Source organism: Helianthus annuus, chromosome 11 (assembly GCF_002127325.2).
Source record: "Helianthus annuus cultivar XRQ/B chromosome 11, HanXRQr2.0-SUNRISE, whole genome shotgun sequence".
NCBI lineage: Eukaryota > Viridiplantae > Streptophyta > Magnoliopsida > Asterales > Asteraceae > Helianthus > Helianthus annuus.
Genome location: NC_035443.2, coordinates 17,962,470 through 17,982,343, shown reverse-complemented (window position 1 = coordinate 17,982,343; position 19,874 = coordinate 17,962,470). Strand labels below are relative to the sequence as shown.

Below are 19,874 nucleotides of genomic sequence, written 5' to 3'. Positions count from 1 at the left end.
TTGTATTTTATTAAGGAGAAATCTGAATCTCTAACAACTTTTAAAGATTATAAGGCTGAAGTTGAAAAGCAATTAGATCGTCAGATTAAAGTTGTGAGATCAGACAGAGGCGGTGAATATTATGGAAGACATACTGATGTGGGTTAAGCTCCTGGTCCATTTTATGAGTTTTGTAAGGGCCAGGGGATTGTGAACCAATACACCATGCCTGGTACACCTCAGCAGAACGGTGTCGCTGAAAGAAGAAACCGTACCCTTATGAACATGGTGCGTAGTTTGTTAGCCAACACTAATTTACCATTATTCCTCTGGACTGAAGCGTTAAAAGCAGCTGTTCATATACTCAATAGAGTTCCTTCTAAGTCTGTCCCAAAAACTCCTTATGAACTTTGGACAGGAAGGAAACCGAGTCTTAAATATATGAAAGTATGGGGCTGCATTGCTGAAGCAAAACTTTACAATCCTTTCCTAAGGAAACTTGACCCTAAAACAGTTACCTGTTTCTTTATCGGGTATCCTGAGAACTCTAAGGGTTATCGTTTCTATTGTCCTTCCCATGTCACCCGTATTGTTGAAACCAAGCGTGTCGCGTTCCTGGAGGATTTCAAGGTCAGTGGGAGCAGTACCAATCCTTACGAAGAATTGCAAGAAGTACAAGACGTGGGGGGAGAGACTCGTCGCTTACCATTACTCCGATTACTCCTCTTGTACCCAATGCAATTATTACACCTGAAGCTACTGCACCAACTCCAAATTCACCTCCACAATCAGAACCCATTATACCTCATGACGAAGGCACATCAAACGCTCAAAACCAAAACAACGATGTACCCGATAATTCACTCAGGAGGTCATCCAGGCAAAGAAGGCCTCCTAATTGGGATGATTATGTTACCTACCTGACTGAAATGGATCCCGGAAAGCTCAATGATCCTATCTCTTACAATGAAGCCATTAGCAGTGATCAGTCTTCTGAATGGAATAAAGCAATGATTGATGAGCTTGAATCCATGAAGAAAAATGACGTTTGGGATTTGGTAGAATTACCCAACGGAGTCAAACCCGTAGGATGCAAATAGGTGTTCAAAACAAAACTGGATCCGAATGGGAACGTTGAACGCTACAAAGCGAGATTGGTTGCAAAGGGCTACACTCAGAAAGAGGGAATTGATTATCAAGAGACATTTTCACCTGTCTCTCGTAAAGATTCATTAAGGATCGTCATGGCCCTAGTAGCTCATTTCGATTTAGAGCTGCATCAGATGGACGTTAAAACCGCTTTCCTTAACGGAGATTTGGACGAAGATGTTTACATGAAGCAACCTGAAGGCTTTAAACCTGAGGGTCAGGAGCATCTAGTCTGTAAGTTGAAGAAATCCATTTACGGGTTGAAACAAGCATCACGTCAGTGGTACCTCAAGTTTGATGAAGTCATGAAGAGGCAAGGTTTTATGAAGAATCAAGTGGATCAATGCACCTACCTCAAGATGAGTGGGAGTAATTTTACTATACTTGTCCTTTACGTAGATGATATTCTATTGGCAAGTAATAGTTTAGACATGTTGCATGAGTCGAAGCGTTTACTCTCGCATAACTTCGACATGAAGGATCTCGGAGATGCTTCTTACGTCATTGGCATCGAAATTCACCGAGATAGACACAAAGGGATCATAGGATTGTCCCAAAGGGCCTACATAGATCGTGTCCTTACACGATACAACATGCAACAGTGCAAACCCTCCGTCGCTCCAGTAGTTAAGGGAGATGTTTTTCGGTTCTTTTCAGTGTCCGACAACAGAGGTTGAGAAGGAGCAAATGAGCCAGATACCTTACGCGTCAGTAGTCGGGAGCTTGATGTATGCTCAGGTCTGTACTCGTCCAGATATCGCTTACATTGCTGGAATGCTAGGCCGTTATCAGACTAATCCTGGCCTAGATCACTGGAAAGCAGCTAAGAAGGTACTTAAATATCTGCAAGGGACGAAAGACTATAAACTGACTTATAGAAGAAGTGATCATTTAGAAGTGGTGGGCTATTCTGATTCTGACTTTGCCAAATGCAAAGATGACAAGAAATCCACTTCGGGCTATATCTTTATGTTAGCAGGCGGCCCAATCTCTTGGAAGAGTCATAAACAACAGTTGACCACAACTTCCACAATGATGGCAGAGTACATTGTTGTTTATAACGCAACCTGTCATGGAATGTTACTTAGAAACCTGGTTACTGGACTCAAAATCGTTAATTCCATTTCTAGACCATTGAAGCTTTACTGTGATAATTCAGCTGCCGTTAGTTTCTCGAACAGTAACAGTTCGACTGGAGCTGGTTTATATCTCGATACGAAATATCTATTTGTACGTGAACGAGTTGAGGAAAATAATCTTTGTATCGAGTATATTAGTACTAAGGATATGCTTGCGGATCCGATGACTAAAGGTCTCCCTCCTAAGGTTTATGAAGAACATGTTCGGAATATGGGATTTAGTTAAAACCTTATTTGAGCATATTGTACTAGCTTATGTTTTACGATTAATGAAATTTCCTCAAGTTTGATTTTGTATGTCTGTTAGAATATGTTCAACCGGTATAATGGCATATAGACAAATAAAAGTTACAAATCAAACAAAGGGCTTACGCGTATTTTGATCATGATGATTAGGTTTTAAATTAAGGCTATAGTATGATCAATGGGGGTCCCGAGTCGCATAATGATTCAACGGCTGTATTTTTCTGCTATAGTACTTGTTTAAGGCTGAAATGAGTGTTAACTCCTGATCAGGCTTATCTAATACTCATAGTAAATGATTACTCGGCTAAGTGGGAGAATGTAAGATTAAATATGTTACGTATTAATATTTAATCTATAGCCATCATAATCATTTACATTATAGAGATCAAAATATATAATAACCTATTAAATAATTAGTTGGTAATTGTTGATGGACCATATTACCCTTAGTAACTAATTAGGTTTCCTCCTGGGTGCTTATATAAGGAGAATTATGTGGAGGTTAAGGGGTTACTCAGTTACACAATTACACACACGCCATTAGCCATAACATCATCACGTCGACCTCCTCTCCTAACCGATACCCTTTTCGGTTTCTAAGTCCCCATCATTAGTTAGCACCCTAAGGAGGAACCAGATCACCCTGACAAAGATGTCGAACTCCATGTCGTCTTCTCTCACTGGATTCTCCTCTACACTGTCTGCGGTGACATGTATGTTTTATTGTTTTCCTTCATGCACAAACAGAACTGAACCAACAGTGATTTCGCTTTTACATTGAAAATGTCCTTCAAGCGAAATCAATCTATTATAAATATCATATTATTTCATTTACAAGCGAAATCAAGGAAAGAGAAGAACGATCAGAAGCTATTTCGCTTGACCGGAACTTCTTGAAGCTAATCAGATCTTCATCATCTTCGTCAAGAACACTCCGTTTACATCACGTTAATTAGATCTCGAGTGTTTGTTGTATAGATTGAGTCGAAACTCTGTCCGGTTGTCGTCGTTTCGTAATAAACGTTGTTTAATTACGTACTCGCGCACGATTACGGTTCAATTTAACGAATTCCGCACGTTAAATCGAATCCACCGCAGATCTAGTGATCGTTTACGATCCAATCCTGTACTCACAAGTGGTATCAGAGCTACGGATGCTCTGCGTGTAATCGTTGTTCAAGTCGGACGAGTTTCTGTGAAATCGATTTGGATTTCGTTTGATTTTGAACTGTTTTAGATTGAGTTTCTGTGATTTCGAACTGATTTGAGAATATACGGTTGAAATTTTATCCATTTTGAACTAATTCAGATCTGTTCGATGTATTGATTGTGTATTTCAAGCCGAATTGGTTCTTGTCGAATAGAAGTTTGTGCATTCAGATCTGTTAAGGTATGTTTCGTTGTGATTCAGATTGAATTTCGATTTGTTTCCATGAAATTTTGATCATTTCAAACACATATCAGTTTGATTCTGATAAGTTTTCAACGTTTTGAATATTATACGTTTTGGTCATTTATACATTTTGTTGATTGATTGTGTGCTCATTATACAGAAAGAAAAGGTGCTATAGGTCGTCTTAGAGTTGTTTGTGTTGTTCATCGTAGAAGAAAATAGTTTGTTGTTTTGGTTGATTGTTACGGACTAAATCGGATTGATTTCGGACTGCTTCAATTGTTTTTCAGTATAATCAAATCGGATTTCGGTTGAGTTCGAATTGTTTCGGATAATCTTCAATGAATTTCGGACATCTCATAAGTGTTTTGGTTGATTGTTCATGTGTATCGAACAAGTGTTGCTCTGTTTCCATTAAAATTTTGTTTTCATGAACAAAATCGTTTTGAAATAATATCTAGTTGTGTACCTTGTTTGAAGAAAAAAAAAATTGCAGGTTCTGATCTTAACGAAGAACAAGATGTTTAAGTGACGAATTGAAGTGTTGTGTTTGTTTGAATTGTCCATGTGCATAAGTAATAAAGGCTAGTGGTTTGAATTGTCCATGTGCATAAGTAATAAAAGTGATGTCGGCTATATAGGAGTTGTTTGATCGATATTTTCGGTCCAATGAATTAAAAGAATGATATTCTCGGCCCAATCAGATCATGTTTAGTATTTGCATGTGTAAAAAAAAACGGTCCAATCAATCAACTTAGGTTGTTCGGCTCAATCATATTTGTTGTGATATAAATGTGTCGTTTAAATTTGTCCACTAAATCGTGCTGCCCAATCAGTTCATTTGAACCAAACTTTCAATTGGGCCTATATTTGCTGTTGGGCTGAATATTAATAATTGGGTTGTTTTCCAATATTTGAGCTACAAAGTTGTTTAGTGTTTGGGCTGTTTGTCATTTGGATCAAAAAGTTTTTGAACCGAGCATTTTAAACCGAGTTTTGGATTAAGTTGTTATCAAGTTTCAAGACTTTGTGATTCGGCTTGTTAGTGGGCTTCGTGTAAATTGAAATTTATGGACTTTGAACTAAAAACAAAGTTTTGAACCAAGTCAATTAACAAAGAAATTGTGGTTAAAATGTTTGACGAAAAGGAAAACGATAACCTTGAAAGATTAAATGATTGGTTTTATGGGTTTTGGGTTAAGAGGAGAGAAGATGAGAATAAAAATATTTGGGTTAAAAGACTTGAATGTTTTTTGTGTAAGAAAGATGAAACAGTTAATGAGTTGGAAAAGCGGTATGAAAGTTTACTTGACAATTTAGAAAGGTACGAGATAAGAATGTCAAATGCTGAAAAAATATCAAAATTTGCAGACGCGTTACCTTCAGAGTGGGATGAATTTTTGATTGAATTGAAAAAGGATTCTAGGTTCTCAAATTTTTATCCAAATGAATTTATAAATAAGCTCAAAACACTTAAGTATGAAAATGAAAAGAAAAAGAAGGGGTTGATGAATGAAATAGAAAAGAACTTAGAAAAAATAAGTTTGGATGTCATTTTTGAAATGAGAAGAAGAGTTAACATGTGTCTTGTAGCAAAAGATGTTATAAAATATGACATTAAGAGGGGTTGTTACATTGATGAAAATCTGAATCCTCTCGATTTTGTTAAAATTTTCTGTGCAGGAACATACAAGACAGAGACACAGGATATTTCAAAGATTGAAGAATCCAAGAAAGATGAAATTTCAAAAGGTGAAGCTGTGTGCTCGAAATGCGAAAAATCAGAAGCAGACAATGTGAAACTCTTGAAGGATGTGGAGAGTTTGACATTGGAAAACAAAACTTTGAAGATTGAGAAGAAAGATGGTGATGAACAGATTCTGGAGTTGCGCTTGAACTGTGAAAAACTGAAATCTGAAAATAATAAACTTTTGAAGAATATTGAGAGTTTGTCATTAGAAAACAAAGATTTTGAAAAATTAAAAGTGAAAATAAAGATGTTTCTTGGATAAAGCTGGAAAACAAAGTTTTGAAAGAAAAAGAAATAGAATTTCAAAATCAAATAAAAATTTTAGAAAATGAAAAATCAATTTTTGAGAAAAACAAAATTGTGAATGAAAAGGCAATCAATTCTTATCTTGAGAAAATCTCTCAGCTTGAAAAAAAGCTGAGAAATCAAGGAACAAAATTGAAGAATTTGAAAAGAAATTGAAAGGTTTTGTGACCTCATCATCATTACCAAATCTTGTATGTCCAAACCGATCAATTCGGTTCCAATAAGTGACAGTGTCACAAATTTTGACAAAGTCAAAATTGAGGATTGTGATGATAAAACTGATGATGAAAATGAGAAAAATGAGAAAAGAAAAATATTTTTGGAATTAAAAGAAAATTTTAAAAATACTGTTTTGCAATCTACTGAAATAGGTGAATGCTCAAAGCAAAAACCTGTTAAGAAGGTTGTAGAACATAAACAAAAAGTTAAAAATTCGAAAAATTTTCAAAACAACAATAAAAGCTCATCAGTTCAATCATCCAATCGTGATAAAAAACCACAAAAATTGAAAAATCAAAACTCACAAAAAGTTGGCAATAAGTGGTGCAGGTCGGACCACAGTACTCAAAAGTCAAATCCAGCTTACAAGAGGAATGATGACTACCACAAAGCCAGACAATGCTATGATCTGAGCGTTTGGTGTGAAGGTAGTACATGGTACGATAACAGAGTGTGTTACCGATGCGGTTATCAAGGACACATTGCTGTTAACTGCCAGAATCAGTGGTTTGAGACGAGAAGATGCTATAACTGCCAAATCAAAGGACATATTGCAAGAGATTGCCCAATGAGATCAAATGAAAGATCGAGGGCTGTATCTCAGAAAAGGGTGATGAAGTCAGTCAAAGAAAAGCCCAAGAAACTGAAAGTTTCAGAACAGAAAGTTCAAGAACCTAAAGTTCAAGAAAAGAAAGTGAAGCTTTCACAAGGGCAGAAAGACAGACTGAGGAAGAAGAGGAAGAAAGCACGAGAGTATCTCGAAAGGATTTTGTCCTCGGGTACAACGGTTAATTCAGATAAAAGTTCTGATGAATCGCTTTGCTCAACAAAAAATCAGTCAAGTAAAATGAATCCATCAGATACAAATCTGAGGACAGAAGAGAAAAAAGAGAAAACTAAAGTTGTCGGCGACGAATCTGGCTCATCAAAGTCAGACAAGCCACACTCAGGCAATGATTCTGGTGTGTCAAAACCAGAAGAGCCATTTGTTGAGGTAAAAATTGAGAATTCAGGTTTAACAATGGATGATGCAAATTTTCCACCATTGTTGAACAAGAATTTAAAATCACCCAAGGACCGTCAGGCTTAGGTGAATCTGTTCAAATGAAAAACCTGACTTGCCGGAACTCCCAGGTTGGTAATTGGGGAGTAGGAATCGGCATCTTTCTTAAGAAATTCACAGGTTGGTAACTGTGATATTTCGACTTACAAGTGGTTAATCAAGGACATTAAGTTGTACTTGATTTAACTATCTTACAAGTGGTATGATTATTGGAAATTGTTTTTGTGATAAACCTACAAGTGTTTGAAAACGATGTGATGAAACCCCACAAAACTAATTTTCCAGAAAAACCATTTTGATTAAAACAAATTAAGTGTTTTGAAATCATAATGGGAAAATAGTTTGTTGTCAGGGGGAGTTCTGATTGTTTACGTCATGTGGATGGAGAATTGAAGCGATTTGATATCAGTTTGTCACTTTATCTGTATAGTTTGTTTTCAAATTTTCCCGGAAAATCAAAATTGAAACATATTTTGATTTTAGGGGGAGAAAAATTTTAAAAAAATTAGAAAATTTGAAAAAGTCAAAAACATTAAAAAAAATTAAAAAGGAGTTTTGTTGTATAAGAAGAGGAAATGATAGTACATCAGTGGACTGTCACAACATGCTAAAGAAATGGAATTGTTTAATATCTTAAGACATTAATATCTTATCTCGGATCAGTTGAACTTTGTGTAAAAATTTAAGTGGATCAATATACTGACAATCTAGGTGAATTGTTTAGAACTTAAAATGAAATGAAGCTTAACGATGTTGGTGATTTGTCTCATAAACTGATATGATCCTATTACATGAACTCACAAAAATATTATCTGTAAATATTTCTTTACTGCTTTTCATTAAAGACAAATATCCAAAAAGATTTTAGTGTGTTTTAGCATGAAATTTTGAAAAATTCAAAAAGGATTTTTGACAGCTGATGTTGGAGAGCTGATATTCAAAATTCCAAGTGCTAAACATGATGAACAACAGGGTTGGGAGAGTGTGTTTGTAATGTAAAGTGAAGATAAAATTTGAGAATGTTTCAAGTAATTTCTACCCAAAACGTAAAGATTTCGATTTAAATTTCTTGGTAGAGAATGTGCAGGAAGCTAAATGAAAGGGGGAGCAAGATTAAACGTCAAATCTTAGAATTTCGGGGCATCATTCAAGGGGGAAACTACAGTTTCACTTGAAGATGTTATCCAAGGCAATTCAAGACTAAACATCACAGATTTCTAGCTATGTCCAAGGGGGAGATTGTTAGTGCACTATTTGTGTGGCCATAGATAGGAATCTAACTGTACATGTAAAGTCTAGTGTCTTGAGTCTGTAAAATACCGGACAGAGGTTTCGCTAGGTTTCGCTAGGTGTCGTTAGGTAATGTTAGGTCAGTATACGGTATGACATGATACGAAGGGAGCGGATCTGAAAAAGAATGATGTCATCATTCTTATTGATGACATCATTCATATGACATCATAAAAAAATGAAATGGCATGCATAGTTTGATTTCGTACGTAATGCATGCTCACAAGGATATTGATTTCGCTCGAAACGCATGGAAGTTGATTCCGCTTAAAAGGCAAGGGAGTGATTTCGCTTTTACATTGAAAATGTCCATCAAGCGAAATCAGTCTATTATAAATATCATATTATTTCATTTACAAGCGAAATCAAGGAAAGAGATGAACGATCAGAAGATATTTCGCTTGACCGGAACTTCTTGAAGCTGATCAGATCTTCATCATCTTCGTCAAGAACACTCTGTTTACGTCACGTTAATTAGATCTCGAGTGTTCGTTGTATAGATTGAGTCGAAACTCTGTCCGGTTGTCGTCGTTTCGTAATAAACGTTGTTTAATTACGTACTCGCGCATGATTACGGTTCAATTTAACGGATTCCGCACGTTAAATCGAATCCACCGCAGATCTAGTGATCGTTTACGATCCGATCCTGTACTCACATAAGTTACTGTTTGTCTATGTGACACGTAGAATACTTGTGTTATATGTGATACCTTGTATGCTACTTGTTAGTTATGTGTACAAATATGTGAAGTACTTGGATAAAAAAAACCTAACTAGTATTGGTAACCATATTAGGACATGGTTGACCAACTATTAAAACAAAAAAACTACCTGCCGAGCAAACCAAGGTGAGTTCACACACTTTACTAAAGCATGTATTCCCGGTGGTTAGGAACGGAACTGACAACACTTTCCCCTTGTGTGGGATGTTCAAGTTAAATACTATTTATATTTCATGAACTAGCCTACTAAACGCAACTCTATCATGAAGTCCCTACATTACTCTACCGATTAGTCGTCGGGGCCAGGTGAACGGGATATTAGTTAAATAGCGCTATTTTGGCCTCACACCGTGCCTTGAGTGGACGGGTGTGAACTAATAGTCCTCGGCAAGTGTCAATGATGATAGACACTGACAAACGGGGCACCAACAACTTAAGTGCGAAAGTTTCGATATTATCATGGAGTTTAGTAGCTTGTTTTATGGGGTAGCTCTCCATGGCATGGTATAAATGAATAATTTAATAAACAAAAGTTTTTGGAACTAAAACTGGATAACTCGTGAACTCGGCAACTCTATGTTGATACCCTACTGCATGCTTTGCAGGTACTCAGTGACTGCTCAGGAGCTTGCTGCGGGGAGTGTAGTGGTCGCACTAACCCTTGTTGGGTTTTCTTATTATCTAACTATGGATTTTTAAACGAGTTTTTTCCCAAACTAGTGTAGATACAAAAAGTATTTACCTATTTGGGTACTTTGAAAAATATTTACCTATTTGGGTACTTTTCTATATCCCTTTAATTTTTTTACATAATTTATATATTTCTTTTTATTTTTCTACCCAAAGTTAAATTAGATTACTCACAGAATTAAAATCAGCAAAAATATGAGTAATTATTCTTTTGTAAAAAAAATAAAAAATTCTGCAAATATTCAAAAAAAATCTGCAAAACGTCTACAAAAAAATATGCGAAAAATCCACAAAAAATCTGCAAAAATATATTAAAAAATTCTACAATAATTCTGCAAAGTTAAAAAAAATCTGCAAAAAATATTATTGTAGAATTTTTAATATATTTATGCATAAATTATTTTAAACTGCTAAACTTATACTTCCGCTGTTGACTTTAAATGTTATTTTAAACTACGAACTTTGGACGTTAGTCACTAATCGTATTATTTATGAAAAAAAACTGTTTGTTATTATATTGTTCAATATGATTGGTGACATGATCCTGGTCAGCCACGCGCCTCGCGGTAGTACTCCGCATATGGAATTTGAGGGTGTGACATACTGAGCGACATATACAGTGGATGGTGGAGGCCATTACTGCTATGCATATACAGGTAAATGTTTATCTTTTGTTTATATTGTATGTTGTTTGTTTGATGATTGTTATCGAATTGTTTATCGTATGCACATGTTTTGTTGTTAGTATATATTGTTTATTAACCTAAAAATGCTTGCATAAAATAATCGACAACATATTACAAACTCGTTAAGTAATAATAAAAGTTGAAAATTATTCCACACTCATATGTAACGCCCCAAAACCCGAATGTTTTACTCACAAGTATAGTTTTATGTGTTACTGAATGAAAGGTGATAACTAAGTTATTTAACTTAGTTAAATACCATAAGTCTAATAGTAGGATATAAGGTTTGTGGTAAATGGGTTAAGATGGCAAACATGAGGGGCTAAATCTAGCAAGTTGAATTAAATTTTTATAAACACAAAAACACTTGTCAGTGTGTGTGCATGTCTCTCGTGTACAGAGAGAGGGAGAGCAAGAACTCCCTCTAATTCAATCCATCCCAAATTCTCCCAAATCAAAATCAAATTAGGTAATGATCCTTTGCATGAATGAGGATTCCTAATCATCACAACCTAATAAACCTGTGGTAAGTTGCAATATTTGATTTTGTGATTATGTATGAAGTGGGTTTATCACCAATTCTTAAATTTGTATGAAACTAAGTATAAAAGTGTGTTAGAATCACCAAATAAAACTTTCGTTATGAACAATTTCAAGTAATATGATGTTTTGACATGAAACCTACTTGGTGATGATGAAGATGACATGGGTGTATCACCCATACCAATACTTATGCAATTTGGATGTGTGATGTTATATGTGATGAATTCTTCTTAGATAAATTGAGCATGATCGGAATTTATTAGATGTTTAGTTTTTTTTATGAATGAAAGTGATAAGTAGGAAGAAGAGCATGAAATACTTGTACATTATGCTTAGAATGTGGTACGCATACCAAATGTTTGATGAAATGTTTAAATGACAAAAATATGTGAAATTGTATGCAAGTAATGGCTAAACATGAATAGAAAGTGATAATGATGTAGTTGATAGTAGAACAGCATAAGGAATGTGTTTTGATGAATTCCATGTGAGAATGAAATTGATGAGGTGATTCAGTAAAAGTATGCTTTAGGAACTAGTACGCTATGCTTGAATGGTGTGGTGCACAAAATGTGTTGGACTAATTGCTTAGTTGTGATTTAGAAATGAATGTGTACTAAATGTATAGCATGTGGACTTACAAGTAAAGGATGATGTTGGAATTATGTTATTTTGGCTAACTTCTAATGTAGTTGACAATTGTAGTATCATGAGAGCATTACTACGAATTGAATTAATTATCTATGTATATCATGTAGTTAATTGATCATGTGTTTGTATGTGTCCTAAAACATGAGTATGAAATGTATATGGTGTCGCTAGTATGGTCTACTATATAAATATGGACATAAGTTTCTAAGTTGGAAATTAGTATGCTTGACCGTTGACTTTCTGAAAAGTCAACGAATATGTGAATATCATGGTTAGACTTATGAATATGTTTGTGAGATTATAAAGAATCATGTGATATGGGTGTTTGACCGATTATATGTTATGTATGATGATAAATTTGATTTCATGAATGTTGAACAAAGTGGTTGTGGGTTCATTTCTTATGCGTGTAAAAGTTTGACGAATGAAAGTCTATGTAGCTAAGAGGTGGAAATGAATGTGGTATGAATGAACATGCATACTACCTGATGGACATAATGGCTTGAAAGGATAAGAACCCCAATTGATATGGACTCAAGAATGGAAGGCTAATAGGTCAAAAGGATACAATGAAGCTAACATGAATACTAACGCTTAAGGTAAGTGATTACCGAACTCACTTCTTAATTTATTTAAATGAAGTTAGATATGCTTATTATTGGGAATCATAAAAGGATGGGAATCAAATAGTGGTATCAAGCTAAGAATGACGGAATTTGATTATATATGTTAGTTGTGTTTAAAATAATATATGATAAACAAATGAGTCATAACTACAAAAGTATTTAACGAGGTTGTGAAAATTGGATGTTGGGAAATGAGAATTAGAAAAGGAATGATTTGGGTGCTTGGGAAAATTGTTAATTCATGTTTCCGGATGCTCGAGGTGCGCGAAAAGGGGTCGAAATGCACAAAAGAATGAAATTTGGCGTCGAACCTGCAGGTCGCGTCGCTGACGCCTCTGCAGGCCATCGCCGACGCAATACCCCTTTTCAGTCGACGCCTTAAGCTGCTGTCTACGCAGGTCCGATGCCGGAAACTAGTTTTTCTCGTTTTTCTTGGTTTCTAAGTCCCCGTTTAGCTTCCTAAAGGTACCCCAAGCCTATTATAGAGTTTTGTGGGATACAAGTAAGGACGGAACCCGTACGAGAGCTTGCACAAAGGGGTAGCATGTATGTTGGTGCATGTAAATGTGAATTTCATTATGTATGAGACTGATTCTCGTAGGAATGATTGTATGTGGATGTAACACAGGTGTGAATGGACAGAACTAATACATAAGCATGTTTATATTCGGAAAATGGTGTGCTCAACAAGGTATGGTTCTTGAAAAAAATTAAATGAATGTGATCGTATGCGGTAAATAAATAAGAATTCATAGTGAACGTATGTAGTACGAACTTATAGGTGTATACATGTATATGGGAAACGTAAGTATGTGCTCGGATATATGAGCGTGTGTGCATGTGATGTAATCTAATGATTGTAGATTAATAGAATGTATTTATGTGAGGTTGTGGGTTTTCATTATGTTTAAGGGTACACGTTGCTAATAATGTTATCGTTGAGAATGAATTGAAAAGTGCAGGTATAATAACGTTGGGTCCAAGTGAGTTGTTGCCGGGAAGTAGTTGATGAGTTTGGAAGAATGATCGAACAAGATTTATCGCGTCTTTAGAATGTAATATGCTCCTCTAGCTATATGTTTATATTATAAGTTTGATGTCACCATTACTAATGTGTCGGTTCTTTATGGTGACCGCTGGTTACACGGATCATTACCATTTATCACAAAGAACAAGCGGGCGAAGATCGAGTTATAGGACATGGATTGTACAAAAGGATGGTCATTTAGTTTGTATTCGCATGTTATATTTGGTACATTAATTAAAGATGAATGATTTAGTTCTTTTAAATGATTCCTTTTAAATGGATTTCAAGTATGTTAGAACATTTATAATTAAAGAAATTTTGATATTCGTATTTCCGCTACGGCTTTTGGTTAAAACGTATTAGGGTCTAACACCGTACGCGTACTTTTATCGCTAATTTAGTCGTATATCAAAAAAAAACTTATTATACGTTCTTTCGGTTTTATAAAATTAAAAGTAAAAAAAAATAATTATACATGGCTCGTACGTGTCGTATATCAAAAAAACTTATTATACGTTTTTTTGTTTTTATAAAATTTAAAAAAAATTATAACATTTAATTATATGCGGATCGTACGTGTACGTTTATCGCTAATATGGTCGTATATCAATAAAACTTAATATGTAAGATTAAATATATTACGTATTGATATTTAATCTATAGCCATCATAATCATTTGCATTATAGAGATGAAAATATATTAGAACCTATTAAATAATTAGTTGGTAATTGTTGATGGACCATATTACCCTTATTAACTAATTAGGTTTCCTCCTGGGTGCTTATATAAGGAGAATTATGTGGAGGTTAAGGGGTTACTCAGTTACACAATTGCACACACCCCATTAGCCATAACATCATAATTCGACCTCCTCTCCTAGCCGATATCCCTTTTCGGTTTTCTAAGTCCCCATCATTAGTCAGCATCCTAAGGAGGAACCAGATCACGATGACAAGCATGTCGAACTCCATTACTGGATTCTCCAACGCACTGTCTGCTATAACAGGTATGTTTTACTGTTTTCCTTCATGTATAAACAGAACTGAACCAACATGTGGTATCAGAGCATATGTTGATTAGTCAGTTCTGTTTTCGTATCCATAATTCTGGGATTGAAACTTGGAAAACGGAATTTTTTGAAACCTTATGAATCTAACAGCCGGTTTCGAGTCGGTCATGTCCACTCGAGATCATTGTTTTCGGAAAAGATTAATCATATGTTCATTCGAAATTAACTGGTTTATGTTTTAGCCGAAATCTGTTTAGAAAAATTATTAGAATTCAGGTTTCGGGGTCCAGAATTTTATGTTTTAATTTTTTAGGGTTCATCATGTTCTTGGGAAAATTCGAAGAATTCTGTTATGTTTTGGAATGATTTAGGATTAATGGGTGTTTTTCCATGTTTGATCTAATTTTATCTTTTAATTTTACTCAAAACTGTTATTAGATAAACAGTTACTATTTTCGAAATATGTTGATAAAATTAGATCATCTTAAAACATGAAATAATATCTCATAATCCCTTAGATTTCGAATTTTTCAGTTATGTTATCACAATTAACAGCTGTTGACAGGAAGATTCATAGATGGCATACTTAACAAGTGCATAACTAAAGTGATTGTTTCAATTTCTGGCCAAACCTGATTTGTTACAACCACTTTGCACATATGCTTAAATGATTACACTTCTGGCCAAAGCTGTTTTGTTTTCGTTTAAGTAGAATTTTAACTAAGTCTATTATTTTGATGTTAGTCATAGACATTATCACAGCTTCATAATGTAAAATGGTCATTATTTATGCCTGCCTTAGTTTAACGTGCCCTTAGATCACATTAGGACTTCTTCCTTAGTATCATAACTTGCTCATCTTATTTCCACTATCAGCACCAAATCAGGGGATTCCATCTTTGACGGGTGATAACTTTGCTGCATGGAAGGATGCTCTCATGCTTACGCTTGGGCTGCTGGATTTTGATTACGCTCTTAGGGAGAATAAGCCAGCGGACCTTACCACTCAGAGTACTGCTGCTGAGCAGATACTTCATGAAAAGTGGACTAGGTGTAACCGCATGTGTCTCATGTTTATGAAGCAGTCCATAAGCAATGCTATCAGGGGAGCTATTCCTGATTCTGAAGATGCTAAAACCTACTTGGCTTCTGTGGAGGCGCAGTTCAAGGGGACGTCTAAAGCACACGCTAGTACCCTTATTCTCAAGTTGGTGACTACTAAGTATGATGGGAGGAGTGGCATTCGCGAACACATCATGATGATGAATGACATGGCCAATAAGCTGAAGGGGCTGGAAATGGAAATCAGTGATGGTTTCCTTGTTCATTTCATCATTACTTCGCTTCCTTCGTCCTTTGAAGCATTCAAGATCAATTACAACACTCAGAAGGACAAATGGACAATGAGTGAACTGGTCGCTATGTACGTGCAGGAGGAAGAGCGTATGAGGATGGATCGCCATACTGATGTTGCAAACTTCACTACCTCCAATTCTAAGAAAAGGAAGAACAATTATCAGAGGAAGGATGCTTCAAAAGTCCAAAGGCCTAATCCTAATTCTAATACAAGTGCACCTTCCAGCTCTAAGAACTCCTTAGGCAGTATCCGCTGCAAGTTCTGTAAAAAGACAGGACACATGCAGAAGGAATGCCCTGACTTTAAGGAGTGGCTGGCTAAGAAAGGTAACGATTATTTTATGATACTTGAGTCCTATAATTTAAGTGTTCCTGCTAATTCTTGGTGGTTTGATTCTGGTTCTATGGTTCATGTTACCAATTCTACTCAGGGATTCCTTTCAATCCGGAAGCTGGAAAGAAACCAAAGAACGCTTAAGGTTGGGGATGATCGAGAATTAGAAGTGAAGGCCATTGGAACATTACAATTAGTTATGAAAACTGGTTTATGTATTAAACTTTATGATACCTTATATCGAGAATTAGAAGTGAAGGCCATCGGAACCTTGTATCAGGACCAAAGTTAGACATGGACGGTTTTATTGTTTCCCATGGTCATCGCAAACTCTCTATCCTCTATGATTCTGTTCTTTATGGTACTGGTGTTCTGGATGGTGGTCTCTATTGATTAGAACTAGAAGATAACTTTTCTAAATCTTTGTTGTCATATAACATTAATGAATCACTCACAAAGATGGAAGAGAAACAAGACTTAGAGACTTCATCCATGTTGTGGCATCAGTGTTTAGGCCACATTTCAAAAGAACGATTAAATCGTCTCGTAAAGGATGAACTCTTACCTCCTCTCGATTTCTCTGATTTTGGAACATGTGTCAAATGTCTTAAAGGTAAAATGACATTAGCAAATAAGAAAGGTGCCACTAGGAGTTCTAATTTATTAGAACTCATTCACACTGACATTAGTGGCCCCTACCAAATCGCTGGCATAACAGGACATACTTCATTTATCACCTTCATTGATGATTATTCTCGTTACATGTACTTGTATCTTATTAAGGAGAAATCCGAATCTCTAACAACTTTTAAAGATTATAAGGCTGAAGTTGAAAAGCAATTAGATCGTCAGATTAAAGTTGTGAGATCAGATAGAGGCGGTGGATATTATGGAAGACATACTGATGTGGGTCAAGCTCCTAGTCCATTTTATGAGTTTTGTAAGGGCCAGGGGATTGTGAACCAATACACCATGCCTGGTACACCTCAGCAGAACGGTGTCGCTGAAAGAAGAAACCGTACCCTTATGAACATGGTGCGCAGTATGTTAGCCAACACTAATTTACCATTATTCCTCTGGACTGAAGCGTTAAAAGCAGCTGTTCATATACTCAATAGAGTTCCTTCTAAGTCTGTCCCTAAAACTCCTTATGAACTTTGGACAGGAAGGAAACCGAGTCTTAAATATATGAAAGTATGGGGCTGCATTGCTGAAGCAAAACTTTACAATCCTTTCCTAAGGAAACTTGACCCTAAAACAGTTACCTGTTTCTTTATCGGGTATCCTGAGAACTCTAAGGGTTATCGTTTCTACTGTCCTTCCCATGTCACCCGTATTGTTGAAACCAAGCGTGCCGCGTTCTTGGAGGATTTCAAGGTCAGTGGGAGCAGTACCAACCCTTACGAAGAATTGCAAGAAGTACAAGACGCGGGGGGGAGAGACTCGTCGCTTACCATTACTCCGATTACTCCTCTTGTACCCAATGCAACTACTGCACCTGAAGCTACTGCACCAACTCCAAATTCACCTCTACAATCAGAACCCATTATACCTCATGACGAAGGCACATCAAACGCTCATAACCAAGAAAACGCTGTACCCGATAATCCACTCAGGAGGTCATCTAGGCAAAGAAGGCTTACTAATTGGGATGATTATGTTACCTACCTGACTGAAATGGATCCCGGAAAGCTCAATGATCCTATCTCTTATAATGAAGCCATTAGCAGTGATCAGTCTTCTGAATGGAATAAAGCAATGATTGATGAGCTTGAATCCATGAAGAAAAATGACGTTTGGGATTTGGTAGAATTACCCAACGGAGTCAAACCCGTAGGATGCAAATGGGTGTTCAAAACAAAACTGGATCCGAATGGGAACGTTGAACGCTACAAAGCGAGATTGGTTGCAAAGGGCTACACTCAGAAAGAGGGAATTGATTATCAAGAGACGTTTTCACCTGTCTCTCGTAAAGATTCATTAAGGATCGTCATGGCCCTAGTAGCTCATTTTGATTTGGAGTTACATCAGATGGACGTTAAAACCGCTTTCCTTAACGGAGATTTGGACGAAGATGTTTACATGAAACAACCTGAAGGTTTTAAACCTGAAGGTCAGGAGCATCTAGTCTGTAAGTTGAAGAAATCCATTTACGGGTTAAAACAAGCATCACGTCAGTGGTACCTCAAGTTTGATGAAGTCATGAAGAAGCAACGTTTTATGAAGAATCAAGTGGATCAATGCACCTACCTCAAGATGAGTGGGAGTAACTTTACTATACTTGTCCTTTACGTAGATGATATTCTATTGGCAAGTAATAGTTTAGACATGTTGCATGAGTCAAAGCGGTTACTTTCGCATAAATTCGACATGAAGGATCTCGGAGATGCTTCTTACGTCATTGGCATCGAAATTCACCGAGATAGAAACAAAGGGATCTTAGGATTGTCCCAAAGGGCTTACATAGATCGTGTCCTTACACGTTACAACATGCAACAGTGCAAACCCTCCGTCGCTCTAGTAGTTAAGGGAGATGTTTTCGGTTCATTCCAGTGTCCGACAACAGAGGTTGAGAAGGAGCAAATGAGCCATATACCTTACGCATCAGTAGTCGGGAGCTTGATGTATGCTCAAGTCTGTACTCGTCCAGATATCGCTTATATTGCTGGAATGCTAGGCCGTTATCAGACTAATCCTGGCTTAGATCACTGGAAAGCAGCTAAGAAGGTACTTCGATATCTGCAAGGGACGAAAGACTATAAACTGACTTATAGAAGAAGTGATCATTTAGAAGTTGTGGGCTATTCTGATTCTGACTTTGCCAAATGCAAAGATGACAAGAAATCCACTTCGGGCTATATCTTTATGTTAGCAGGCGGCCCTATCTCATGGAAGAGTCATAAACAACAGTTGACCACAACTTCCACAATGATGGCAGAGTACATTGCTGTTTATAACGCAACCTGTCATGGAATGTTACTTAGAAACCTGGTCACTGGACTCAAAATCGTTAATTCCATTTCTAGACCATTGAAGCTTTACTGTGATAATTCAGCTGCCGTTAGTTTCTCGAACAGTAACAGTTCGACTGGAGCTGGTTTATATCTCGATACAAAATATCTATTTGTACGTGAATGAGTTGAGGAAAATAATCTTTGTATCGAGTATATTAGTACTAAGGATATGCTTGCGGATCCGATGACTAAAGGTCTCCCTCCTAAGGTTTATGAAGAACATGTTCGGAATATGGGATTTAGTAAAGACCTTATTTGAGCATATTGTACTAGCTTATGTTTATGATTAATGAAATTTCCTCAGTTTGATTTTGTATGTCTGTTAGAATATGTTCAACCGGTATAATGGCATATAGACAAATAAAGTTACAAGTCAAACAAAGGGCTTACGCGTATTTTGATCATGATGATTAGGTTTTAAATTAAGGCTATAGTATGATTAATGGGGGTCCTGAGTCGCATAATGATTCAACGGCTGTATTTTTCTGCTATAGTACTTGTTTAAGGCTAAAATGAGTGTTAACTCCTGATCAGGCTTATCTAATACTCATAGTAAATGATTACTCGGCTAAGTGGGAGAATGTAAGATTAAATATATTACGTATTGATATTTAATCTATAGCCATCATAATCATTTGCATTCTAGAGATCAAAATATATTAGAACCTATTAAATAATTAG

At 36.2% G+C, this 19,874-nt stretch overlaps 1 long non-coding RNA gene across 1 annotated transcript; it reads left to right on the top strand.

The window, feature by feature from the left end:
• Positions 1–12,286: 12,286 nt before the first annotated feature.
• Positions 12,287–13,737, top strand: LOC110891871. The gene is made up of 3 exons (XR_002565619.1): positions 12,287–12,425; positions 13,081–13,143; positions 13,415–13,737. It is a non-coding gene; the product is annotated as an uncharacterized LOC110891871 (long non-coding RNA).
• The last annotated feature ends 6,137 nt before the right edge of the window (positions 13,738–19,874 follow it).